Genomic DNA, 27,268 nt, shown 5'->3' on the forward strand with positions numbered 1-27,268 from the left:
CTCAACGAAGCAGACTATCCAGACAATAGTGCTTCGTGAACGTATGGAAAGACGCGGAAGTGGTAGCAGCTTTGGTCCTGGTAGGATGAGCATGCCTTCAAGAGGCTGTTTTTAGCCAATGCACAGCAGATCTTAATGCAGAGCACGATCCAGCAAGAGATATTTCTTTTCTACACAGCCTCGCCTTTCTTCACTCCTGAGAACCCCACAAAGAGCTGATCATCCACTTGTGTTCTTTGATACGATCTATGTAGAAGCTCAGAATTCTCTTGGGTTCTAAACAATGGAGTGATGCCTTCTCCTTACAGGGGTGAAGCGGACCATAGAATGCAAGCAGGCTGATGTTTTTGACTGACATGGAATGGTGTCACAACTTTAGGCAAGAAGGATGCCCGAGCCCGCCAACCAACTTTGTATGGGAAGAAGGTGGTGTACATGGGGTCGATACACAAAGAGACTGAAGCTCACTCAAATTCCATGCAAATGTGATGGCAACGGTGAACATCGTTTTGAGGGAGTGTTTTGGTAAGTTATGACTTTGGCGTAACTCTACACGGGATGCCTTCCCACCCACAGATGTTCCTGGTGAACTTGGTTCAATACACCAGTGATGAACATGAAAGACAAGTTACTGTAGCCCTGTAAGACTATTTAATATGCAATTGACATAGAAGTATTGATTTTGGGTTACTAACAATCCCACAAAGGGATCAGGGGCACTGTGGAAACAGCAACAACCTAATTTGATTATTCACAGCATCACACACACTGCACTAAAAAGAATGAACAGAAAGTTAAAAGTATTTACTACTACAGAGACAATCTGTTTCTCAGTACATCTAAAACAACTACCTCCGGGGGTGTAACTGCCATTCGTGATCTGCTAGATGCCAACGGCTATGCTCGTCCACCCTGGCATTCAATAATCCTGCCAGGTGGATCACCACCAAGACAATGTCTTGATGGTCGAGCCATTTGTAGAGGCACAAGGCCTCCTGGCATATGGTCTGCGACCACACCCCACACTTTTTGTTGCAGTACCACATGCCGGTGGTGTTGTCCGTGAGTACCTGTACCAGCCTCCCCTTGATGGATGGAAGGAAGGGTTTAAACACCAAGCTGATGGCCCTCCGCTCTAGAAGGTTGATAGGGAGCTGGGACTCCACCAGACACCAGAAATGCCTTTGATCTCCATCTCTCCCAGATGGCCATCGCAACCCAAAAGTGATGTATCGGTCATCACTGTGAGCTCAGCTCAGGGTAGGGAAGTGAGAGGGGTCTTCTGCGAACCCAATTGCAGGCCAGTATTTTTCCACTGCAGATCTTTTGCAGACTCCTCCCTTTGATGTTGGGCACACAGACTTCAGATTACACAGAAGATCCCATGTGTGCCACCTGTCATGCTCAACCAGCTGGATGCGGGAGGCCACCAGTACAAGCAACTGCAGAATAGACCTCACAAAATCCAGGAACGAAGCTGAAAAATCTGGATCGTAATCTGAATGCCTTGGACTATTTCCAGGGGGAAAGGCACAAAGCAGAATTGAGTCCACATTTACTCAGATAAGGGGGAGCATCTGAGAAGGAGTCAGATGTGACTTTCGCATGTCCAAAGATGAATGAAGGTTCGCCATCATCTGGAGGTGGTTGACGACTGCCAAGGGCAAGCCCGCCTTTAACAGCCAGATGTCAAGGTAGGGGAAGACTGACACCCCCGATCTCTGGATATGTGCTATCACCATCGCCATCAGAATCTTTCAGGTCCAATGCCACCATCATGTCTCCAGAGTGAAGGGCAGAACTGGGCCTATGTGAGCTTTTTGCTACCTAAGGAAGGCGTTGAGAGGGTGCAGGTCTAAAATAAGACGAAGACATTGGTCCATCTTGGGTACCAGGAAGAAGAGGGGAATAGCAACCACGTCCTACTTCTGGCTTGGGCACCCTCTCAATTGCCCCGTTGGTCAAATAGGCTTGGACTTTCTTCTGCAAAACTGAAAGGTTGTCCTCTGTCAGTTGTTGGGGTAATAGCAGGAGGTGCGGTAGTACAGAAAGGAAGGGTAGGGCCTAGCCCTTCTGAACAATGTGCAGACTCACGGGTCTACCCTGCAAGAATGGTTTGATCCTGCCTCCCATCGGGTGGCTGTGCTTTATGAAGGGCACGCTAATGGGGTTTAGATGGTGGAGCTGCTGTTGAGGCAGGGGTGAGTGATCTCAGTGGCCCTTTGACAGCGATCTCAAGGGCAGTGAGCACCACGATCTTGACCGTGAAAATGCGGGACACCATGCGGGGGTTGGATTCGCTGGTGGTGAGGGTTATCTATTCCAAAGACACAAAAGAAACAGTAGGGCTAATGACGCTGGCGAGGTGGGGCAGATAAGCCTAGCAAGCATGCCGTGGCTCTGCTCTCTTTGAACCCCTCGAGAGCAGAGTTTGCCTTGTCCCCAAACAGGAGACCGTCGAATACCATGTCCATGGCGGATGACTGGACATCACCTGAAAAAACAGTGGACCGCAGCCAAGAAGCGTGTTGTTCTGGGAGGTGACATTTCCTTTGCACAGTAGATTTGATTTTTTGTTGTTGAAAAACAGGTCTCAGAGATGAGAAATAACTCCAGAACTTCGACTGTAGGTGCAGAAAGAAAGGAACTTACATCAGTGCCTTGAAGTGGGGCCTTTATAGGCTTCACACATACACCAGAGAGAAATGGCGCCCCTGCAGAACTGCACAGCTCCTTCTACCGGCGCACAGTGGTACTCCTGAAAAGTTTCCGGATCCAATTTGACACCTGGGCAATATTCAAAAGGATTGGAATCTTCACCTAGAAGTCTCTATCGGATTAAATGTACCCAAAAACACATTTTTGGCAACGGTTCTCTGCAATATACAGGTATTGATTAGGGTGGGGAAAGGGTGGTTTGAACGGCTAGATATGAGAAGCATTTTCTAAGCCATTCAGTGAATCAATGGAAGAAAAAAAGCGGTCTGGCAGAACAAGAATAATATTTTTAAGATTCTTGGAATTTAATGACTCTGCGTGTCAGGATTGAGGTTTATTGGTAGCGCAGTCGTCACTTGTTACAATAACAATAAGAGGGTTGAAGCATGATAGCATTGTGGTGCATTGGCAGAGCGCACGTGGGCCGAGACTCACAGGCGCTACAAGAGGTGATTTGCTAAGCAGCTGGGGGTCAGAGCGTCTGAATACAGAAGGGGTGCCTCACTGAGCACAGACGTGCACCGATGGAGCTGAGCGGAGGCTACGAGACGGAATAGATGAAAACGTGTCCTGTGCGAAATGTACAGCACACTGGTACAAGCCGGCCTTCTACTGCTAGGCATGCAATAAACAGATTTATCCTACGTCTACGCCAGGATACAATGGGCATTCTAAACATTTATATGGCGGCAACACCGTAACTTTCTCGTGACGCTGAATAACGGCTCTTATTACCCAGCTCAGTGGCACTCTTTGCGCAGCACCGCGGGGAGGATCCAAACGTGTGACCTGCCTATTATACAAACTTCTGCAGGGCTCGCGGAAGCACGCGTTGACCAAATGACCTTTTTACTGGCTTTGTGTCCAAATTATTTAAATCCCGCAAGGCACCACGGGTCATTGCCTCCGATCCAACACGCATAAAGATTAATGTGGAGGGAAATGCATCCAGGACAAGCGATCAGGTGCAGGGTGGCACGCGGCAGGGCTCGCTCGCTCTCTCCGAGGAAGGCCTCGGCTCGCAGGACGCTAAGCTGGAGGAGAATCTCATCTGCCATCCCAAGCTTTGCCACCTGGCCCCACGCAGCGCACGCGCCCACTTACAGCGCTCGAAAATTACAGGCGGTGCTAAGCGCGGCAGATTGGACCCTCCTCGCGCTCGCTCGCGGGCTGCCCAAGTGGATAAACGCCCGCACGTCAGAGGAGCACGCATCAGGCACCGAAGCCCCCATCCCCAGAGTCTTCATTAGGATTCAGGGCGAAAATAAAAACAACTCGCAGCTCAGCCCCGGCACAGAGAAATGTTTAATTTATAGAGAAAGCTCGAAACTGGAGCACAGAACAGAGAGGAAAGTGTGAGCGCGGGAAGGAGAAGCGAGAGTAAGGGAGGAGCAGGCGTCAGCCGAGGAGGAGAAAGCTGTAGGTGGGAGATCTAGTGAACGGCTGAGGGAGTGAAATGGAAAACAAGCTAACAGTGAAGACGTAAAGAGAGCTCAAAGGAGAGAACGAGGAAGGAGGAGGGATATGTAAGAATCTATAAGATGAAGGGAGGAGAAAGGAGGAGATGTGGGAAGGAGAGAGTAATTGAGGAGCGAAAAGGCTAAACAGGAGATGCTGCAACAGTGGAGACCTGGATACAAATGAAGAGCAAACGGACACAGCAAAAGGAAAAGAAGGGAAATCAAAATAGGGACAAAAGTGAGATTGCACTGCGAAGACAAAGCGCAGAGCAGCAGGGTGTGAAAAAGAAACGGTAGAGAAAGTAAGAAAGGGGCTTGATGTAATGATTACAAAAAGGTGACAGCACAAGACCTGGGAAAAGTGGAGGCAAATTAAGGGAGATGTATATGGGCATGTAACGAGAAAGCGAGAGCGAAAGAACGGGAGATTTGGAGAACACAGAGGTAATCAGAACGGAGCCGAACACAGAGGAGATGGAGCCCCAGTTTAGGCAGGGAGAGGAATGACGGGGCCACGAGGGCAGCTTGGGAAGGACTTCTGATTACTTTCAGGTACTGTCTTCCACCGTCAAATGAACTGCCTTCTAGACAGAAAGGGCCGAGGGGGAGCATGAAAGAGAAGACCGGTATAGTGACTAAGCAAAGGGCAGGGCGCCAAACAAAGGGAGCCAGAGAGAGGGAGCAAAAATGAGCTCCCTAAGGGAGAGCAGGCAAAGATCGTGAATGATGGAAAGACGTGGAAGCGGGCAGAAGCAATCAGCGTGAAAAGAGAAACGTGTTAACATGGGAGACTCGTGAATGAGGAGATAAGGAGCAAAACAAGAGCACAAAATAAAGGCCAAGAGAGGACACCCGGAGAAAAACGGCAAGCTCGAGGGGCAGACAACATGGCAGTGAACTATAAAATGTGTACGTGGACAAGGGGGAGAGAAACAGACTGGAATGCGCATTGGCTCCGACGAGTCACTGCTGGTGCAAGCATTACAACTACGCTTTTAGAAAAACCTCTTTATATAGAACCATTGTATTCGATCCACAACTAATAAGCACGTGATTGTTCACCCCTATCCACGCTGGCATAATCAGGAGCACATTCAATAATATGCATAATAGCATCGGTCCAGGAGGGTCAGATCCACGCCATATATGCAGGATATTCACAAAACATTAATTGGTGTTCAGTGAATCGAAGTGGAAAGCATTTACATAGTAGTTATCTAGGAAATCTGTCACGAATCCGGACCATTGGGACCAAAATCTAAGACACATGCACTACCGTGCAGAAGTGCACATCATATGTAGATAGCACAAAAGTGACATGGAAATACTGAATTCAATCTAAATCAAGAGTAATTACTCCTGGCACATTTAAAGCCATTGGTTTTTAGCCTGTCTGAACCATTTAATGCAGGAACTAACCACATGCAAATGAGTCTTGGGGCTCTCCCCCAAAAAGAACAGCAAATGCAAGCTGCTAGGCCAGGCCCCTTCTGTTCAGGAACATAAACCTGTATTTCACTTGTTGATGTTCACCAGGTGAGGAGCAGCTTAAAACCCCAAGGCACAAAGAGCTCATGACTGACGTCAAACTAGGAGAACGGCATAGGGTTGTCGTCTGCCTCGACATCGGTGCTTAATTTGTAGAAGAATGAGTGCCAGTGCCCAAATCTGTGCTCAGAAGTGGCTGGTACAATTAAAATGTCACACTCTGAATACCAAGGCTTCGTAGTCTTAATCATTTCTCTTTTACCCACTATCAGATACTCCCTACCCTTCTATCTCTCTCTGGCTGGCTACCGCTTTCTCCCTTTGTGATGTGTTTTTCAGCCTTTCTCTTCCTCAGTCTTTCTGCTCTGTGCGTTTTTACATGGCAGGTGGTGCCCTGTGCGACAAAATTTTAGGCGCCCCCCCCCCCCCAATATGACCTACTTTTTCGGATTCCCTCACTACCACCCTGCAAAAGTGCCCCTCATCTCACCATAGCCCCTCTCTCAAATACATTTCACTTGTTTTAGAGCACTGGTGTAGGCTGGCAATACTAATTCACTTAGCTAATCACACAATACATAAAACTGTTCTTTGCAGCAGGCATATTAACCCTCTGCACTACTTAACGGTGAGTCAAAACTGCTAGTAGACCAAACTCTGATCTCTCTCTCTCTAGCATAAGCATTCATCACAAGAGTTATGACATTTTATTTGCTGCCTGGAAACTGGAGGCACAAGTAACTCTGCAGCAGGTGCTTTTAAATCCTATATTATTTCTAAACACGCCACCCCCTCTGAGGTCAGTGCAACCCCTCTAGGTCAGCGCCCAGTGCGGCCGCACCGGTCGCACTGCCTTAAAGCCGGCCCAGCGTTTTTAGGTCTTGCTAAGGCAGCACCTGGGCTGTCTCTTCAAGAAATGTTGCATACACTTTGTGGGCTTTCAGCCTGCCCATTGTCTTTATTTGTTACTTTGATTGCCCATTTAAAAAGGCTCGCTAGCTAGTGGTTAATCTTTGCTCTGTCCCTCTTTTTAGTGCTTAATTTCCTCCCACAGAGCAGCGTCTAACTACTGGTATCTTTCGACTTTGGGGCTTATGTGTTTGTTTTTGAGGACTATTTTTTTTCTTTCTTTCCAGCTGGTGTTTGTGCAAGCTTTGCCTTTTTTTTTGTTCCTTATCTTTTGAAGCATGCTGGTTCAAGGAGAAGCACGACAGGTTCACACTCTCCCTTTTGTCAGTGCATGCAGGGCTGCTCATTGTTTGGGAGTACGGGCTTTCTGTCTTTTCTGTAGTCCTGCCTCATATAGCTGGCAAGTTGTCAGGCTGATTATGTGTGACATTAAAATGTTTTAACATGCAACCCTGTGTGCTGTGTATAACTTCCTTGTTTATTTGTATGAAAGCACTCCAAAAGGAGTGCATGTGTTTTTATGCTATGTGACATAACCCTGTCCTTTGTTGCTTCTTTTCCCTGACACCCAACCACCCCATCCTTTCTTCTTCATTCCCACCTGCCACTGTTTCATCTCCCCCGCTACCACCTGCCCTTGTTTGCGTCTGGATTTTACAAGTCTCTTCCCTAGCTAATGAAGATGTTCTCCAGAGTTCAGGGCTTGTTTATTGCTTCTTGTTGTCGTGGTTCATCCTTCATTGCTTGTTGTCTCGTTGCTCCATCCCCTTCTTGTCGGCATTATTCCTGCCGTCCTTCTCGCCCCTCATTTGCTTGTTTTAGTTACCGACTTTACTCTGCTCCGATAGTCAGAGGGTCTGTCAGGAGCACAGAGTTTAATTGAATCCCCAACTAATCACCCCTAATAAGCCTGAAATTCTTTCTGGCATTGTAGTGTTCATCTTCTTGCAAGGGTTGTGGTGTTCAGCTGTCCATTTGTGTTTACGACTTCCCGTGCTGGGTACTGTGTCTCTGTTCACGCTGCTTAACTTTGTTTGACGTGGCGGCCATTCTATTACAAATAATCTTTTTTCATGACATTGTTGATCAAATTGTTTGGTTGCCCACCATCGGACCGGAATTGCATTTGTTTGCACTGCATGTCCTAAAGGCTAGCAGAGCAGTATACCATACCCATTCAAAATGGTTGCTTTTAGGAGCCTGTTTAGTCCTGAAACATTCCCATTTTACAAGAATTCCTTCTCATTTGCAGTACCTGTAAACATAGCAGCTTTGACTTTCATGATACAGCCCTCCCACTATGTTCAAATTCAAACGGAGGCAGGGTGAGCAGTGGGTGAAGCAACACAAGGTTGGAAGGGTTTAGACATGTTTTGGTCGGTATTATACTGCATATCACCCATGAAATTCTATGTTGGGAACCTAAAATACATGAAAAAGCTCATGCTTTCCAGGTGACAATTTTCTCGAGGTTACTTTGTCTTGCCAGCATTTGGCAATGGTCATGTTTTAAAGTTTACAGATTGAATACAAGCCGCTAGTTATGTATTTAAAATGCCTGCAATGGCCATTTGCATTATAATACTCAAATTCTCAGGCATATCCGATAAATGACAAACATTATTACTAACCCATCCAGTGATGTGCCACAAGTAATTTTAAAGGGAAAGCATTGCTTGACATGCAGACGTTCACCAAGGTTGGCTGTGAATAACCTTGGCAGCGGTTTATAAGGCGGGCTGTAAAACTGCAGATGTGTTCACAAGATAGTGCAACCAGATGTTAAACCAACAAAAACTGGAACAAATAAAAAAGTAGTGCTATAATTTCACATTCACTGAAAGGCACAGACTGACAAAAGATAGGCCTCAGCAACATAGAAAACTCAGACAAGGCACTAAGGAAAATAATATAAATGCAACTGTTACACAGGGTGCCATGTGTGTTGAATAAATTTGTTTCTGAAATGTCTGCTACCTAATCCTACAACAGAACACACACAATCTTGCTTCCTATGTGCAATCAGACATTTTCTAAATTTGGTGAAATTTGCTAGGACAGATGATAAAACCTGTGACTTTTAAGGTAAATCTGTTACGCCTGGTCACCCTTTAACAAGAGCTTCTTAGGAACAAAAGTATTATAGTCACATTTTCCAACGTAGAGATTGCTCCACATCACAGTACACTTTATGAAGTGCACCTCGATACCGCATTTATGCATTGAGAGCTATCAGGTGGTACCTGTCTTTTCAGTGGATTACATTGGCATGAGCTATATAGATTTTAAGATATATGTGACATAGCTTCTCTTATGGCCATGTGGTTGAGGATTCGGACTGTGAGACTTGAGGTTAAGGTTTCAAGTGCAGGGCCCCCGAGATACCTGTTGTAAATTAGTAAAATACTGACTTATATTAAAACATTCTGCTTAATGCCAGCAAGGGCTTTGTGTCACCAACGGATTGATTTTATCATCATTTTGCCTATTTTAAATGCACCCAAGTGAATAAGCAGCTGCTGCTATCAGTGCTGCTCTCAAGCACTGGCACTGAATGCTTTCTTGATTGCTCGGCAGTCAGTGATCAGTTGGACCCTGGCATAGTGTCCTTGTGATTCTTCTGGGCGCGAACTTATGTCCGATAGGGTGCAGAATAAATTATACAGTGGACAACTTTCTTCAATAACGTTATCTCCGTGTTTGGGTTTATGCGCACTTCTTGATGTTGAGCTGTGAAACCTTACTTTGAATGCTTAACTAATCCTTACTGCGATACTGGGAGATAAGAGGAGGCCGATGGGTTTAAAATGGAATGGCGGCACCACATGGAGGCGGCTTCGTCAACCAGGGAAGATGGGCATCTTAGTTTGCATTTAATTTGATCATTATCTATTGCCGGGATTTTGTATCGGCAAATTGCAAGCATCATGCACAGTCACAATTGGGGCACTTGATTTATTATTTAGTTATCTGAATGCAGCCTTTTCCCTCTCACAAGGATAGCTGGAAATATAAATGTGATTGATTTACACCAACAATTTTCTCCTATTACACGCGAATTCCCGTCGGTATATGCAGAGTATCTAGGTGACACTACAGCACATAAGCTCTGTTTCTCTGAAACTTTTCTCTCCAGGTTAATGGGTAATAATGATGATACATGTGATTGTAGCTTCCAATAGTAGATAGCACATGTTGCCTTTCTAGGTGTTGCCTCGCTACAGGGGGTATTGTTTACTATAAGGGGCACGGAACCCACTCATTGCTTACCATTTGCTGGCTTCACTCTCATTCTTCTATGCTCCCTCCTAATTGGCTAGCACATGCCAGCTTCATTTATTTCTTGGTGTGGAGGAACTACTGATTGATTGAGGTGGATCAATTTCCTTCCGCTGTCCGTCCATTAATCGCGCTGTGATGCTGGTACTTTTTAATTGTATTCTCTTTATTTGCTTCTTCCCCTCCACAGTTAACACTGTTGCTTCTTCCCCTCACACCCTGCTGCTATGTGTTTCTTATATTCCTCCACCCCCCCTCATTGTCCCTGTTGCTTATTACACTCCCCTCCAAACGCAATAAGGAAAGAAAATGCTATGACGCAGATAGAGTAGAGGATTTTTTTTCTTTTTAGAACTTTAAACCAAGCTGCACAGCGGCAATTGTATTTAGACCAGGAAGTGCATGTGATAAAAAATGACAGAGCACTGTCTTTAGTGTTTTTTTAATTTTATTTTTAACAGAGGATTGGGAAACATGCTGCTGTTTTACAAATTCTGCATTAAGAAACGTCTTTTCTCCACAGAAGCTTACCGTCCACGTAAGGCTCTGGTAATATAACTATTTTCATTATTTAATCAGATTCGTATACAAGGTTTACCCATGCACTGTAGACGAACGACAAGAACCCACTTGATTTTCACATACCCCTTTAAATAATAGAGCAAGGGCTTGTTTTTGTTCGTACATTAATACCCATTTGCTGCCAGAGCCAAAGTGCTACTACATTCTTGCAGGTTCCTAGCACGGGAAAGAACAAGCAGTTCCCTCACGGTTCAGTTTGTTCATTAACCTTTGCCGGATTAAAGGCTAAAGCAGCTGACCACGTTTTGAACCTCTGAACCTCATTTTACATACAACACTAACCTGGGGTGTTGTGATTCTATCCATATATCGAATGCTTTGTAGGGTGCTTTCTTTTCCTCAAATAAATCTATTTGCATATGTCAATGATACACCCAGAAGCTTGAAGGGGGTCTGCAAGGTCTCACTCTCAGTCCTCAGAACTGTTGCAGGTGCACGATTCCTATACATATGAAGACTCGAGTACAGTAGCAAGCAGTTCAAGGTAGCAGTTCATTGCTGAAACCCTTCTAAGTTTAAGTGAAAAACACCCGCCTTTTAAACAGGTGTCTCACTTTCCAACAGGGCTCGTTTTATGTATTTGGACTTGCTTTGCAAGAATATCAGTGCACCTTTTTCACACAAAGAAGCTTTTAGACACTATTGCACTGAACGGAGCCAGGATATGAGAAACTATGTGTGTTGTTCAGCACTAGAACAGTTTTCTTGCAACTCCAATGCAATATTGTACCCCACTACCCAAAAACTAAAAACAGTAGTTTGACAGTCAAAGTGAAAGATGTAGATTATATATTTTATCCATTTTTTATGCACAACCAGTTGCTGGGAAACTTACCTTAATATAAACAAAACACTGATTTATGTTAGATGTGTGATTTGTTGACTTCTCTTGTTATAAAAACTCACGTCTCAGTGGGTAGCCACAAAACGATATTTGGATTTTTCAGTTAGTGAAATGGCTCTCACAAGAATGTGCTTGAGGCAAATGGCAGAAAGTACAAAATAAAAAGAAATAAAAGCGCTATGACACAGCCAGTGCTGGCCACACCATAGCGCATTTTCCCCACACCTTCCGTTGTCTGTGTTGCATCCCCGTACACCCTCCAACCCGCCCCACCAGCAAAACAAAAAAACGTTATGCCATGGCCACTGCAGCTCACGTCATAGCAATGTAATGAATTTTTTTACTTTCAGACATGGTGCACGATGGGTAAATAAACACTTGAAACCAATAGCTGTCGTAGGCAAGACATATTAGCTTCGTCAATGCTGATTTCCTTTGCTGTTTTTGGTAAATGTCTGATGCGAAAAATAAGTGCCGATGCACCCACCGGCAACCACCGACTCAAATTAAGTACTGCTTGACATATACAGTGAGCAAAAAAGATTTAGTGGAAGATGGCCATAAGTAATTACTTCAAGACGAAATTAATTCAAGCATTTTATCCGCAATGAGAGGAAAATAAATAAACAAAAGACAGGGTTATGAGCTTGTGTGTCCTCACGTTTGTCAGCCAAGAGATGAATCGTTCTAAAATCTTCAATAGGAAATAACATACAAACACTACTTCCTTGTTGCACCCCATTCCAGGAGACCTGTGAATAAACTATTAAGGAGCAAGTGTGCTATACCATAGGCTATCAAGGGGCTAAAAACTGTGACAAATGTACAAGACTGGGCAATCTAGGAGTGAAGTCTGTTCCGAATTTTTCCTAACAGGAAGCCTAAACACAGATTAAGATGAGGAAGGCTACTACAAACTTCAGATCCCACTGCATTTAAGGTTTATTGCACCAAGAACCTTGTGGAACCTTGTAAAGGTAACACCGGTTAGCACACAGGAGAATGCTTTAAGTTGATATAACTTTTTGGTAAGCAATTCAAAGTAAGTGATGCACAAGATTTGATGAACAGGAGAAGGTTCTTTAAAATAAATACCATTATCTCTAACAGCTAATGCCAAATCACATAAAAGGGCTGGAAGATGAGCAAATCTGTTGTCAAACTCACAAGCAAGAAGGGAAGTTAAGAACCGCAGAAGAGATTTGCGACTACACTAGAGCGGAGTGAGGCCGTTTGAAAATACTGAGCTGCATGCTGAAGGCCACAAGTCGCTATCCCCAAATACTGACCCAAACCTCCATTGCCTACACCTCAAAGACGACCAAGCAAGAGCCTGGAAGACAATGTCTCAACTGAAAAATGCCTGCGGTGGACACCATTTGAACCTGTGGTGAATCAGTAGAATGTCTCTAGTCCGGAATATCCACCCCTTCTGAGAACCAGTCATTCGTTTCTTACAAACGAGGTGGCATCACATCCCTCAGAGTACAGTAGGGATATACAAGAGAATGGGAGAGGTCAGACCAGGACATTTCTGATTGAAGACAGAGAGCTGGCTTTCACGGAGACCCGTTCATAATTAGACAACATTATTCATCCCCTTGACAAGCAGCCAGCCAAACTGGCACAGGAGCAGAGGAAAGTTGCACGTCTGGCACAGACTTCAAGACTGGCAGACAGTCTAGAGGAAAATAATACCCCCACAACCTCCCAAAGGCAGAGATATCGAAGGATGAACTGCTGGAGGACAGCTGGCTGTGTGAGAGCCTAGTCGTAAGGATCCAGTGCTTGCAAGGTTCTTGCACGCCCTGTACCGAGCTTTCCAAAAAGAATCACAGGAACAATTTAAAACTGGAAATGAAGGACACCAAACACCAGAGCAAGTTATGTTTAAGGCAACCTAACAACAAGAAGCGCTCTGCCACATCAGAACAATATGAGCTCAAGCAAATGCAAATGAAAAGGGCTCGGCTTCTGTTGGCGAGGCCTTGTTCCCACCACACACTAAATTATACAGAGCGTCTCAAGCTCGCTTCCTCTCCATCTACCCATTATTTCAAGCACTTTTTGTCTGCTTATTTGGTTTTCATGAACGAAAATGTGGTTAATACTTAATGTGCAGAAACGTAATTGTCTACCGCAGAGCAGGAGCGGCACAGAAGTAGAGGAGCAGTACTAGAAGGGAGGTCCCAGGGACAGATATAGCGTGGAGGGTTCGGAACAGGACACATCGAAAGGGTTCAGATACACAATCATCTTATCATCTAGTTTTGAGGTTTTTCCAAATGAAGCCTAGGTGAGAGATGAATGGAAGGGGTACTCCAAGGAGATGGATGAGTAGGCAGATCTGAATAATCTTTGAGTAAGCCAGTCTGAAGATACCATTCGTGGGCTGTGTTACCAAGTCAAGCACCCACCGAAAGAACCCAATCACACAACCTAATGCAGCTCTTAGTGAAACAGACCCGCACCGGTGCCCACAGCTAGAAAAGCTTGGAGGAAAAGCTGCCCGGGGCCATAGGAACACTTTGAAAGATAGGGTTAAAAAATGTTTTCTGGATCACAACTTTCTAAGACACTACAGATAAATAAACATTTGTAAAACTAGCCAGTGTCCAGTACCAGGAGGAGCATGGCTCTCTCCTGGTGTGGGCAAGACTCTTGATCCTCCTGGTGTGGGAAAAACTCTGGATCCACCCAGTTAGGGCAATGAGTCTGGCCTCATCATGGTTGTCTTATGCATCATAGATCTTGTGTTCTGCCTGCAGACATCAATGAGACACACATCCACAAGAAGGGCGAACAGGGGACACAGAGACTAGCGGAGAGTGAATTGAACTAATTTTTTGTTTTAGTTTCTGAAACAACAGTAAATAGTGAGCTTGAGTCGGCTTGCTAGCAGCTGCAACTGTCCACGCTAGTGGAATGGGCACTATCTGTTTCAGTATATTCTGCGCACATTCCGTTTATTCTGACACATGGTTTCTCTCAGTGGCTGTAAAATGATTGGTCAATTTGGCCCACAGCAATGTAGAAATATAGCCAGATCATGATTACCAGGAGAGAAGCAGAAATACGTTCCAGGTTCAACCTCGAGGCCTCACTTCTTGTAGATATGCCACAGTGGGACATCCTTTTAAAAAAAGGTAAATAACCTTTCCCAGCAGTATTCATAATGCAACCACTTAAGGTCATTAAAATTGCTCCACGTGAAAACGTAGTAAAATACATTGTCTGCAAAAACAAAGACTCCATAATATAGAGTACCAAATGTTGATATTACATAAATAGACCTGAACAAAGATGTACCTGCATTTATTTCCTAAATTAAGACAACCTCACTTCCCGTGTATTTCAGGACAATTGTTCTATGCAACTCTGAGCTCTAGCAGGTCTGGTAAAAACTTGATAGACACTTTGGTGAATAGTAACATTTTTGTAGGGGGATATCAAGGTAAAGTACAATTAAGATTTTGCAAGTTTATATTATTTGAGTTTACAAAACTTGTTGTCACAATGCATGTTTGCACATGCACCAAAATAATCAATGCTTCCTTCTACATATATGGCCTGCTAATCACAAATGGACAGACTTTTTGAGTGTACTTCTACATTGACAAGGGTCTAATGCCCATTCAAGGACTTCAAAAACATAGGAGAAACAGGCGTTTTGTGCCATGAGGTACGACCATCAGCTGCTGTGTATAGTGTACATGGTAAACAAATGTGTTTTCTATTTCCTCGGTAAATGCAGAATGCTGTGTTATGACTTGAGGAGAAAACATGCACCCATTCACCGCGGTAACTGCTAAAAGACTTCGATCTGCACTCTACATTTTAATGGAACACTGCAATCAGTTAGTCGGCTCTTCAGGCTTATGGAGGTGTAATGCAAACGCAAGGAGATGATGGACGGAGCGCTGAAACTTTCCAGACACTCACCCCCAGTCACAGATCTGGGTTTAATCCATCATCATTCTTTAGCTCTGGGGGTGAGTGTCTGAAAACTTTCAATGCTCTGTCCATCATCTCCTTGTGTTTGATTTATGGAGGTGTAATGCTAGGAGCTCATTTATATCCCATGTTGCAGACTGGAAAGTAGTGTGCATGTCTGGTAACCCTATTAACCACACAGATTAACCATTACAAACATGTTCAGTATAGCTGTAAAAATACAGTGGAGAAGAACAAGTTACTTACTTTCAGTAAAGCCCTATCTGGTAGAGTCTATCCAGATTTCTTACCTTTGAATATTACCCAGGCATCAGACTGGATCTTTACATTTTTTGGGCTGTCCCCTTGCAGGCCAGTAGGTGGCGTCGTCAGCTCCTGGTGGTGTCATAGGCACCAGAAGTGACGTGCTCCGTGTCGATGGAGGTGCCACCCCAGTGCATGGACTTCAGTTCATTACTATTTTTCCATGTCAGAAGCACAGAGCCATAATGAGGTGGAATCCTGAAGGATATCTTGGAGGTGAAATGTATAGTTCGCAGTATGAGTCGGTTGGTAAGGAATCTGCGGCTAGAGTTTCTACCAGATAAGGCATTACCAAAGGTAAGTAACTCGTTAATCTGTTAGAGACTTCTAGCCGCACACTAAATTTGTTAAACCAAAAAGTCCTGGAGGACTCAACGGGCAAAATACCAATCACTGCGAACCTGACTGTTCAGGCAGTAATGCTTGGCAAATGTGTGCAAGAATATCCATGTGGCCTCCTGACAAATGGCCAGGACTGAGACTCCTAAAGTTAGCGCTGTGTTTGCTTCTTTGGCTATAGTGGAGTGAGCAAGCAAACCCTCAGGGGTTTGCTTCTTGGTCATTTTTTTTTTTAATAAAACCTTTTTAGTGGATTTCATAATTCTACATGTCATACATTAATCATGCTTGGCTGCTGCAGTGCTACAATTGATGGTAACATTTTCGTGTCAAAGAGCAGCATGGCAATTAGTCAAGTAAGTAATTAGTTAATTAATGGAGGGTAGCCTCCTTATCATCTCCGCCGGAGATGTCGGGAGGCAGAGGAAGCGGCCGTTGGTAAGTGTACCGCAATTCTCCGACCCGTATGACAGTCTCTAGTCCATAGTCCCCTGCGAAGGGTGTCGTCAAATGATAATCCAGGTTCTAAACTGAACTTGAGGATTCGTAACTCGGGAGGTGAGGGGTCGGGGGGGAGGGGAGGGGCTTGGGGTCGCATGAGGCTGGGGTAAGTGTAGCGGAGGTCCGTGTTGTTCCATTAACTGTAGGCACTTTTCCCTATCCTGACCGGAACAACCTTCAGGGGCTTGCTTCTTGGTCATTGCATAGCAGATTTTGTATACAGAGGACAATTTACCTGGGGATGGTTCTGTGGAATAATGCCTTTCCTTTCTTCGCACCCACAAATCCAATAAAGAGTTGATCATTAACCCAGAATTCTCTCATACGATCAATGTGGAACGTCAACGCTGTTTTTGGATCCAGTTAGAGGTGTCTCGCCTTTTCCTTCGTAGGAGATGGGGCGGGGGTGAAGAAAGTAGGTAGCATTATGCTTTACCAAACGTGAAAAGGTAGGATAACCTTCGGTAAGAAGGAGGCATGGCTCCTAAGAACCATCTTGTCAGAAAAAAGGTATTGTACGGAGGGGGAAGAGGGGAGGGGGAAAGGGGAAGAAGGGAGAGGGGGGAGAGGGGGAAGAGGGCAAGGAGGGGAGAGGGGGAAGAAGGGAGAGGAAGGTTTGCCAGAAAGCGCTTGCAATTCGTTAACCCTCCTAGCAGATGGTATGGCCACAAGGAAAACTGTTTTGATGGTAAGCAGTCTCAAAAGGCAGCTGTGCATTGCCTCGAGGGTGAATACATTAAAAAAGTGAGAAGTAAATTAAGATCCCATTGGGGAACAATGAAAGGTACACAAACCTGCAAATCTTCAAAGAAACGAGTCACAAAGGGTGCCTTGAACAAGGAAGCCGAAATGACTGAAAGATACACTTCAACTGTGCCCAAAGGCCTGGCTGGGAAGGAAATAAGACAAGCAAACAGACTTCAGACGGAGTAGCAGAGGATAAATGGACTTGGCACTACACCATGCTACAAATGTGTCCAATCGGAAGGTGTTAGAAAGGGTAGACGGACCGGGAGGGTCGGCCGAGGTCAGGAGGAGAGGTCTCCGGGGAGAGCCGTCTACAGCGATCGTACAGACAAGTGACTCCCCCCCCACAGACAGACACCACACAAGGATAAGATTTAGTGTTCTTTATATGCACTTCTTAAGGTACGATGAAATAGTACAAGGAGGTCTGGACTCAGGGGTCCCCTCGATTTAGGTCTCTTAGGATAGGGAAGGGGAAGCGGGACAGTCTGTTTACCAGTCCGGTAGTTCGGATGAGATGATGGTTAGCCCACAATCCTCGAGCTTGGTGGTGGAGCTGGTACGGGCCGCGGCAGCGCCAGCAGGTCCCGGTAGAGATGGTCGATACACGGTCCGCGGCAGCGCCAGCAGGTCCCAGTGAAGATGGTCGAGGTACGGTCCGCGGCAGCGCCAGCAGGTCCCGGCGAAGATGGTCGAGGTACGGTCCGCGGCAGCGCCAGCAGGTCCCGGTGAAGATGGTCGTTACAACGGGCCGCGGCAGCGCCAGCAGGTCCCAACGAGGATGGATGTTGCAGAAGGCCGCGGCAGCGCCAGCAGGCAGGACGATAGTTCGCAAGATAGGGCTACGGCAGCGCCAGTAGTCCGTCAAGGCTGAGTTCTCTCGGTGTCTCTCGACTCCAGGATACAACTGCCTTCCTGCTCCGGAGTTGCCCCAGTTATAGGGCAGGCGCTCTTTGATGTCCGGACCCTCGCACTTGGAGGTCGGAGGGCCCGGGATGAAGGTGTCCAGACACCCAGCAGGGGGTGGAGCCAGCGCCTGGGGGAGCTGGAGGCGATCGGCACCTGGCGGGGGAAGAGCTCTTGACACTTCGTCCTCCCATTGACCTGCCAAGTGGTCCGCTCACCTCCCGGGTGGATGGTGGTGCCGGGATGTCGGGGCCGGTCAGGCCCGGGGTTAGGGTCGGGGCGAGGCCACGCGGCCTCGTGGTGCAGGGCCCAAGATGGCGGCTTGAACCGGCCGGGGGAGCTGGTGGGGCTGGGCCCCGTGATGAGCAGAGGTCCGAGGGCAGAAGATCCGTCGGGAGACGGGGTACAGGTGCTTTTCGTGGGTTATGCCTGGTGGGCCGGAGCTCGGGCCCTGTCGTGCGGGGAGGGAGCAAGCCCTTCGTGTGGCCTGTCCAACATGCGTCCCGTCCCCCCCAGCTGAAGGCGGGGAGAGTCACCCATCTCCTTGGGGACTCTCTTCGTCGAGGCGGAAAAAGCGGGACAGGCCATCCGCGTTGGCGTGGTCTTGGCCTGGTCGGTGCTCCACAGTGAAGTCCATTCCCTGCAGGGAAATGGACCAGCGCAAGAGTTTTGGGTTCTCCCCCCGCATCTGCATCAGCCACTGCAGGGGTCGATGGTCGGTTTGTACCCGGAAGTGGGTACCGAAGAGATAGGGCCGGAGCTTTTTGAGGGCCCATACCACTGCGAAGGCCTCCCTCTCGATGGTGCTCCAGCGCTGTTCTCGGGCCAGGAGACGTCGACTGATGAAGGCCACCGGCTGGTCATGACCTTCGGGGTTTAACTGAGAAAGGACGGCTCCGATGCCGTGGTCGGAGGCGTCGGTCTGTACCACGAATTCCCGACTGTAATCGGGGGCCTGGAGCACAGGGGCGGTGCACAGGGCGGCCTTCAGCTTCTCGAAGGCCGCTTGACAATCGGGGGTCCAGTTAATCCGCTTCGGTTGGTTCTTGGACGTGAGACCCGTGAGGGGCCCCACGATGCTGCCGTAGTCCTTCACGAACCGCCGGTAGTAGCCGGTGAGCCCCAAGAAGGCTCGGACCTCGGTCTGGGTGACGGGGGGCTGCCAGGACTGGATGGCAGCAATCTTGAGTTGTAGCGGGGCCACCAGCCCGCTTCCCACTTGGTGCCCAAGGTAGGTCACAGACCCTTGGCCAATTTGGCACTTGCCGGCCTTAATTGTGAGGCCGGCCCGCTGGAGGGCCTGTAGGACCTCTTGGAGGTGACGGAGGTGGTCGGGCCAGTGGCGGCTGTATACAGCGATATCGTCCAGGTAGGCAGCGCTGAACTCTTCGAGCCCCGCCAAGACCTGGTTCACGAGGCGTTGAAACGTGGCGGGGGCATTCTTCATGCCGAAGGGCATGACCTTGAATTGGTAGTGGCCATCGGGGGTAGAGAAGGCTGACCGTTCCTGAGCCCTGGGTGTGAGGCCGATCTGCCAGTAGCCCGCTGTTAGGTCGAAGATACTGAGGTAGCGGGCGGCCCCCAGCCGGTCGATCAGCTCGTCTGCTCGGGGGATCGGATGAGCGTCGGTCCGGGTGACAGCGTTCAAGCCCCGGTAGTCGACGCAGAATCTCAGTTCAGGTGCGGTGCCGGGGGCAGCGGCTTTGGGGACCAATACAACCGGACTGGCCCAGGGACTGTCCGAGGGCTCGATGACCCCGATTGTGAGCATCTTGGCCACTTCCTCCTGTATGCAGGCCCGTACCCGATCTGGTACGCGGTAGGCCCGGTGTCGGACAGGGGGACTGTCCCCGGTGTCCACGTCGTGCAAACACCAAGGGGTGACCCCGGGGGTGAGGGAGAACAGGGTAGCGAACTGCAGCAGGAGGTTCCGGCAGCCCTGGCGTTGCCCCGAAGTGAGGGCGTCAGAGAGCCGGACCCCGTCCACGGAGCCGTCATTCTCCTGAGTCTTCAGAAGATCCGGGAGGGGTTCGGAGTCTTCCTCTGCCCCACTGTCCGTAGCCATCAGGAGGCTGAGTTCTGAGCGCACAAAGTGTGGTTTGAGTCGGTTGGTGTGGAGGACCCGAAGGGGGTTCCGGGAGGTCCCCAGGTCGATGAGGTAAGTGACGGGGCTTTTGCGCTCGACCACTTTGAAGGGCCCCGTCCACTTATCTTGCAAGGCACATGGTTCGGTGGGGGACATCACCCATACTTGTTGTCCAGGCTCGAACTCAACGGAGGAGGCATTGTGATCATACCACCTCTTCATGTCCTCCTGGCTGGCCTCGAGGTTCGCCTTGGCCATCTCTCTGAAGCGCCGGGTCTGATTGCGTAGGGCCAGGAGGTATTTGAAGACATCTGGAGGGGTCTTTAGGGGGGCCATCTCCCAACCTTCTTTTACTAGGCTGAGGGGCCCTCGCACAGGGTGCCCGTACAGGAGTTCGAAAGGGCTAAAACCGAGGGACTTCTGGGGAACTTCTCGGTAGGCGAAGAGGAGGCACGGGAGTAGTACATCCCACTGGCGACGGAGGGGCTCTTCCAATCCCCCAATCATCCCCTTGAGAGTGCGGTTAAAACGCTCCACTAGTCCGTTCCCTTGGGGGTGATAGGGGGTCGTGAATCTGTAGGTGACCCCGCATTGTTGCCAGAGGGACTTCATGTATTTGGATATAAAGTTCGTGCCTCGGTCGCTGACGACTTCTCGGGGGAAGCCTACCCGGGAGAAGATCCCCATTAGGGCCCGGCCAACCACCGGAGCTGTCACGGTCCGTAGGGGCACCGCCTCGGGGTAGCGGGTGGCATGGTCCACCAGTACTAAGATGAACCTGTGTCCTTGTGCCGTGCGGGGGTCCAGAGGCCCCACAATGTCTATCCCCACCCTCTCGAACGGGGTGGTGACCACAGGGAAGGGTTGCAGAGGGGCTTTCAGCTTCCGACCACTCTTCCCGCTGGCTTGGCATGTGGGGCAAGATCGGCAGTGGTTCAGGACGTCGTTCCTCATTTTCGGCCAGAAAAAGTGGGTCACTAGGCGGCTGTACGTTTTGTCCTGGCCCAGGTGTCCAGCCAGGGGGACATCGTGGGCCAGGTTGAGCAGAAAGTCTCTGAAGCGGAGAGGTACCACCAGTACTCGACCGGCCCCCAGCTCGGCGATTCTTTGCTCGCTGTATAGCAGGTCGTTATCCCAGTAGACCCAGTGAGTTCCGGTGGAGTCCCCTGCGTTCTGGGCGCTGGCTTGTTGGCGGAGTCCCTCGAGGGAGGGACAGGTCTTTTGTTCCTGGCGGAACTGTTCTTGGGTGGGCCCCCCTTCTTGACGCCACTGAGCCAGGTCAGGAAGGTTCTGGGGTTGCGCGTCCCCTTCGGTCGTCGGGTCTGGGAGGCTGGCCTCGTCGTTGTCTTCTACTGGGGCGACCGGGGGCGGAGGTGCTGGCCATTCCGGTTCTTCTGATCGGGGGACGGCACGGGCGGCCATGGACCGGGTGGTTACGCAGGCCCAGTCCGGGAGGCCCAGCATCCCCAGGTGCTCTCTTCTCTCAACGGTGGCCCACGGGGAACTCTCGAGGTCATTCCCCAGGAGGCAGTCCACGGGGGCATCGTCCCGGACCGTCACCTTCAACAGGCCGGAGACCCCTCCCCATTCGAACGGGACGCAGGCCATTTGACACATACTCTCAGAGTTGTCTGCCGAGCGGACGGGGCAGAGAATGTTCGGCAGGATCTGCTCGGGCTTCACCAGGTGACAGCGGACGGCCATCACACTGGCGCCTGTGTCACGCAAGGCCTCGGCTCGCTGTCCATTAATGGTCACCCACTGACCGTATTTCCTGGTGTTAGCGGGTAGGGGAGCCCGTGGGACCATGTCTCTTCCCCCTAAGCACGCCAGGACCATGGCGGCCGGTTCCCACTCTTGCTGGGCCGGCTCATACTCTTCTGGTTCCCCCGATAATCGCTCTTCCCCCAGGGCGGCGGCAGCTACCTGGCGGGGCTTGGGTGTTTGGTTCTGCGGGCAGCTCGGGTCATTGGCGTAGTGGCCGACTCGCTGGCATCGGTGGCACGTGACGTTGGCTCGGAACCCAGGACGCCACGGGGGGTTGCCCCGGCCGGCCGGAGGCGGGGTGCTGGCCACGGGTGTTGCTGGCAAGGCGTCTCTCCCTCGCCCCTGGCCCCCTCCTCCTCCCCGAGGACGGTGCTGGCCTGGGTTGCTTCTGTTCTGTTCGTGTGGCCCCCTCCGGCCCACTCGGGTGCTTTCCCATCGGTCAGCTTCGGCGGCGAGCTGCCGGGGGTCAGTCAGCTTACTGTCGAGGAGGTGCTGCCTGAGCTCGACGAAACAGTTGTTCGACAGGTGCTCCCATACCATAAGGTTAAAGAGTTGTTCGTAGGTGGTGACATGGCTCCCCTTGATCCAACCCTCGAAGGCACGGCTAAAATAGTTCACGTATTCTACCCAAGTTGTACCTGGGATCCGGGTGCAATCTCTGAACCTCTGGCGGTACATCTCGGGTGTGAGGCCGTAGCGGGTGAGGAGGGCAGCCTTCATGTGGTCGTAGGACGACATTTGGTGATCTGGGAGCTGCAGTAGGGCATCGCGACCCTCGTTGACAAACCTCCCCCAAAGTCCGGCTCCCCAATCACTCCGGTCGATCCGGTGGGAGGTCATGGCGATCTCGTAGGCTTTAAACCACTGTTGTATGTCGTCTTCTCGGACATACTCGCGGACAACATCCTTGGGGATGTGGACTTTTTTCTCGATTGGCCCCGGGGTGTGTGGCCGCTCAGGCACCCCCAGTTCTTTATTCTGTTTCCGAAGATCTATCTCCGCTAGTTGGCGCTCGTGCTCGAGCGTTATTTTTTTCTCCTCCAGCTCTCTCTGTCTCTGCTTCTCTTCTCGTTCTTCTCGGAGCCGCATATGCTCGAGGTTGAGTTTCTGTTCAGCTAACTTGAGTTCCCCATCCATCTTGAGTCGTGCCATTTCCAACTCGTGCAATCTGGTTCTTTCTCTTTCTCGGATCTCCTCCTGCGAGAGGCCCGTTCCCCGCTCCTCGGGAGCCGTGGCGTTCCCCTCTGGTGTGATGCTGCTTTGGTCGGAGGGTCCGGCGACCCCAGTTTCTGTCCACGACTCTAGGGCGTGCTTTAGATCATCCTTGGTACTCAGGCCGGTGGTAGCAATGCCAAGTTCTATGCAGAATTGTCTCAATTCGCGGTGGTTGTATTCTTCTAACTTATCCATTTGGAATTTCTCGGTGGAGCTGCTATCTTTGGCTGACATCGTGTTTTTGTCGTGGGGTGAGCTACTCTCTGTACGATTACGCGTTGATTCGGATCGCGCCGCTGGCCACCAATGTTAGAAAGGGTAGACGGACCGGGAGGGTCGGCCGAGGTCAGGAGGAGAGGTCTCCGGGGAGAGCCGTCTACAGCGATCGTACAGACAAGTGACTCCCCCCCCACAGACAGACACCACACAAGGATAAGATTTAGTGTTCTTTATATGCACTTCTTAAGGTACGATGAAATAGTACAAGGAGGTCTGGACTCAGGGGTCCCCTCGATTTAGGTCTCTTAGGATAGGGAAGGGGAAGCGGGACAGTCTGTTTACCAGTCCGGTAGTTCGGATGAGATGATGGTTAGCCCACAATCCTCGAGCTTGGTGGTGTAGCTGGTACGGGCCGCGGCAGCGCCAGCAGGTCCCGGTAGAGATGGTCGATACACGGTCCGCGGCAGCGCCAGCAGGTCCCAGTGAAGATGGTCGAGGTACGGTCCGCGGCAGCGCCAGCAGGTCCCGGCGAAGATGGTCGAGGTACGGTCCGCGGCAGCGCCAGCAGGTCCCGGTGAAGATGGTCGTTACAACGGGCCGCGGCAGCGCCAGCAGGTCCCGACGAGGATGGATGTTGCAGAAGGCCGCGGCAGCGCCAGCAGGCAGGACGATAGTTCGCAAGATAGGGCTACGGCAGCGCCAGTAGTCCGTCAAGGCTGAGTTCTCTCGGTGTCTCTCGACTCCAGGATACAACTGCCTTCCTGCTCCGGAGTTGCCCCAGTTATAGGGCAGGCGCTCTTTGATGTCCGGACCCTCGCACTTGGAGGTCGGAGGGCCCGGGATGAAGGTGTCCAGACACCCAGCAGGGGGTGGAGCCAGCGCCTGGGGGAGCTGGAGGCGATCGGCACCTGGCGGGGGAAGAGCTCTTGACACTTCGTCCTCCCATTGACCTGCCAAGTGGTCCGCTCACCTCCCGGGTGGATGGTGGTGCCGGGATGTCGGGGCCGGTCAGGCCCGGGGTTAGGGTCGGGGCGAGGCCACGCGGCCTCGTGGTGCAGGGCCCAAGATGGCGGCTTGAACCGGCCGGGGGAGCCGGTGGGGCTGGGCCCCGTGATGAGTAGAGGTCCGAGGGCAGAAGATCCGTCGGGAGACGGGGTACAGGTGCTTTTCGTGGGTTATGCCTGGTGGGCCAGAGCTCGGGCCCTGTCGTGCGGGGAGGGAGCAAGCCCTTCGTGTTGCCTGTCCAACAGAAGGCACATACCGTTTTTAGTGCGGGACATCTGGCTGCCAGAATGACACTGCACACTTCTCGTGGGAGGTCATAGACTCTCAGCTGATGCCGCTCAATCTCCACACATATAAATGAAGGTTGTGCAGGTTCAGGTGCAGGACCCCCGCCCTGTCGCTGCGACAGGAGATCCTCTCGAAAGGGCAGCATCATTGGAGGAAATATGCTCATGCTCAGGACTTCGGGATACCAGGCTCTCCTTGCCCAATCCGGAGTCACCAAGATGACTTGGGGACGGTTGTTCTTGATCTTCTTGAGAACTCAGGGCAGGAGTGGTATTGATGGAAAGGCATACAGGAGTCCTAAGCACCACTCGAGATGAAATGCATCTCCTAGCGAGAGTCACCTTGGAAACTCCAGCACACAAGTGCTGACATTGCGGGTTCTCTGTCGCTGCAAACAGATCTAAGTTTCGCCCCAATCTTTAAGAAAACCTTGCATCACCTCTGGGCAGATATACCATTCGTGATCTATGAGGCATCGATGCCTGAGATCATCCACTTTGGTGTTCAGAGCCCGCCAGAAGTTGAACCACTAGGAAAATGTCCTAACATTTAACATTCCAAGGTGTCCAGAGACACAGGGCCTCTTGATACAGGAAGGGTACAAAATCCCTTCCCGCCCAGCTTGTTGCAATACCACATAATGGTGGTTTTGACAGCAAACACTTGAACTAGCCTCCTCTTGATGGAAGGAAGTAAAGCATTCAGTGCCAGTCAGATCGCTCTGAACTCCAGCAAATTGGTGTGGATTTGAGACTCTTCTCGAGATGAGAATCCTCTGCTCTCTACCTGTTCCAGTTGGCCGCCCCAGCTCATGAGTGACACATCAGCACCACTGTGCGCTCTAGGTGGGGGAACAGTGAGGGCTCCGCAGTTGACCCAATCGGGGTCCATCAGCCACCATTGCAGATCTTTGCAACTCCCTATGAGATCTGGACCAGGTCGGAGAGATTCCCCGGATGCTGCACCCACTGGGACTCAGATCCCACTGCAAATGGGCATGTTTTACCAGCAGGATGCAGGAGGTCTTGAGACCCAGCAGCCTCAGTCAAGTCTCGCCGAAATCCAGGATAGAAACTGAAACATCAGAACATTAGCCTGAATGTCCTCAACTCGCCATACCAAAGGATAAGCCCAAAACTGCACTGTATCCAGAACAGCTCTGATGAAGGGAGAGTCTGAGACCGAGTCAGGTGTGACTTTGGCATGTTTATAGTGAACCCAAGCAAATGCAGAAGGTCCACCGTAGTCTGGAGGTGGGAGATTATTGCCGGGGCTAGCCTGCCTTCAACAGCCAGTCTTCGAGGTAGGTGGAAGGCTGGAACCCCTGACCTCCACAAATGTGCTGCAACCACTGCCATCGCCTTCTTGAACACCGAGAGATGCTAGTACGGTCAAATGGGAGCAAAGCAAACAGAAAATGCCTGTGGCTCACTGTGAACCACAGGTAACACCTGTGGGCAGGCAAGACAGGGATGTGGAATTAGGTGTCTTGCAAGTCTTACGCTACCATCCAGTCTCCAGGGCGAGAGGGCAGACCGAACCTAAGCATCCTGAATTTGTCCTTTTTCAGGGAGTAATTGAGAGGGCATAGTTCAGTGGCCTCAGTCCTTTTTCGGCATCAGAAGCAAGCATGACCTATGTCTGATGCCGGCACAATCTCAAAGGCTCCTTTCGCCAGAAGAGCTAGCGACTTACTGTTGCAAGAGGGAAAGGTGGTCCTCAGCAAGCCGATCAGGGAATCTGATGGAAAGGTGGGTTGTAACCTCGCTAGACAATCTGAAGCACCCATTTGCCCGATGTAATCTCCTGCCATTGGGAGAGGTGGTACCGAATCCTGCCACCGAGTGCCCTTGATGCTGTGAGAGCAAATTAAAGGGGCTTTGAGGCTGCGGCTGCCAAAGCGCAAGGGGCAGATTGTGTATACCTCTGGCCATGGTTCCCACAAGGCTTGTGGAAGCCACGTCCATGGCCACGAAAGGACTTAGAAGCCTGCTGGCCGTTTTAGCTAGTGGGAAAGGAACACAGCCGACAGCCCCTACCATAGCTGCGGAAGGTGTAATGCAGCTGTCGCGGGGCCATGGTGAGCCCAAACGACATAGCGGTGGTCCTACTATCCTTAAAAAGTTCAAGCGCCAAAAAGGCACGCGTCATCAAAAGAAATTTCCATAAGGGTACCTGGACATATCCCCGAAAAGTCAGTATTCCTTAGTCAGGCGTGATGTTGAAGCACCACCATGGAAGCAATGGCTTTGCCCAGGGAGTTGGTCGTATTCTATCCACATCTGATTTGGATCTTCACTGCATCTCTACCATCAGCAGTAGCTTGGGAGAGTATGGCTTGGTTCTCCTTTAAGACCACGGGCAGTATTAGTGCAACTGTATCCCATACAGTATGGGATAACGGCCCAAAGAGTGTGCAGTGTTCACTGACCGCAGTGCAAGGCTGGCAGACAAGAAAATCCACTTTTCAAAGATATTACCTATCCAGAGGTGTAGTAGGGAACGCAACACCATTAATTTAGGAGGTGAAGGCCTGTACCACTAGGCTCTCAGGGGTGGGATGTTGGGTGAGGAGGGCTGGGTCCCAAGAAGGGGGCAATGGCGGCATGTGATTGTCCTGTGCACAGCAGTACTTGGCTTTCAACCTGAGCAGGACAT

The 27,268-nt window shown here is 49.9% G+C and overlaps 1 protein-coding gene across 2 annotated transcripts in view; it reads right to left on the reverse strand.

Moving 5' to 3' along the window:
- The window catches only part of RPTOR (regulatory associated protein of MTOR complex 1), a 1,825,560-nt gene that overhangs the window by 1,485,582 nt on the left and 312,710 nt on the right, over positions 1–27,268 (reverse strand). The window lies entirely within an intron of this gene.

Source organism: Triturus cristatus, chromosome 7 (assembly GCF_964204655.1).
Source record: "Triturus cristatus chromosome 7, aTriCri1.1, whole genome shotgun sequence".
NCBI classification, from domain to species: Eukaryota; Metazoa; Chordata; class Amphibia; order Caudata; family Salamandridae; genus Triturus; species Triturus cristatus.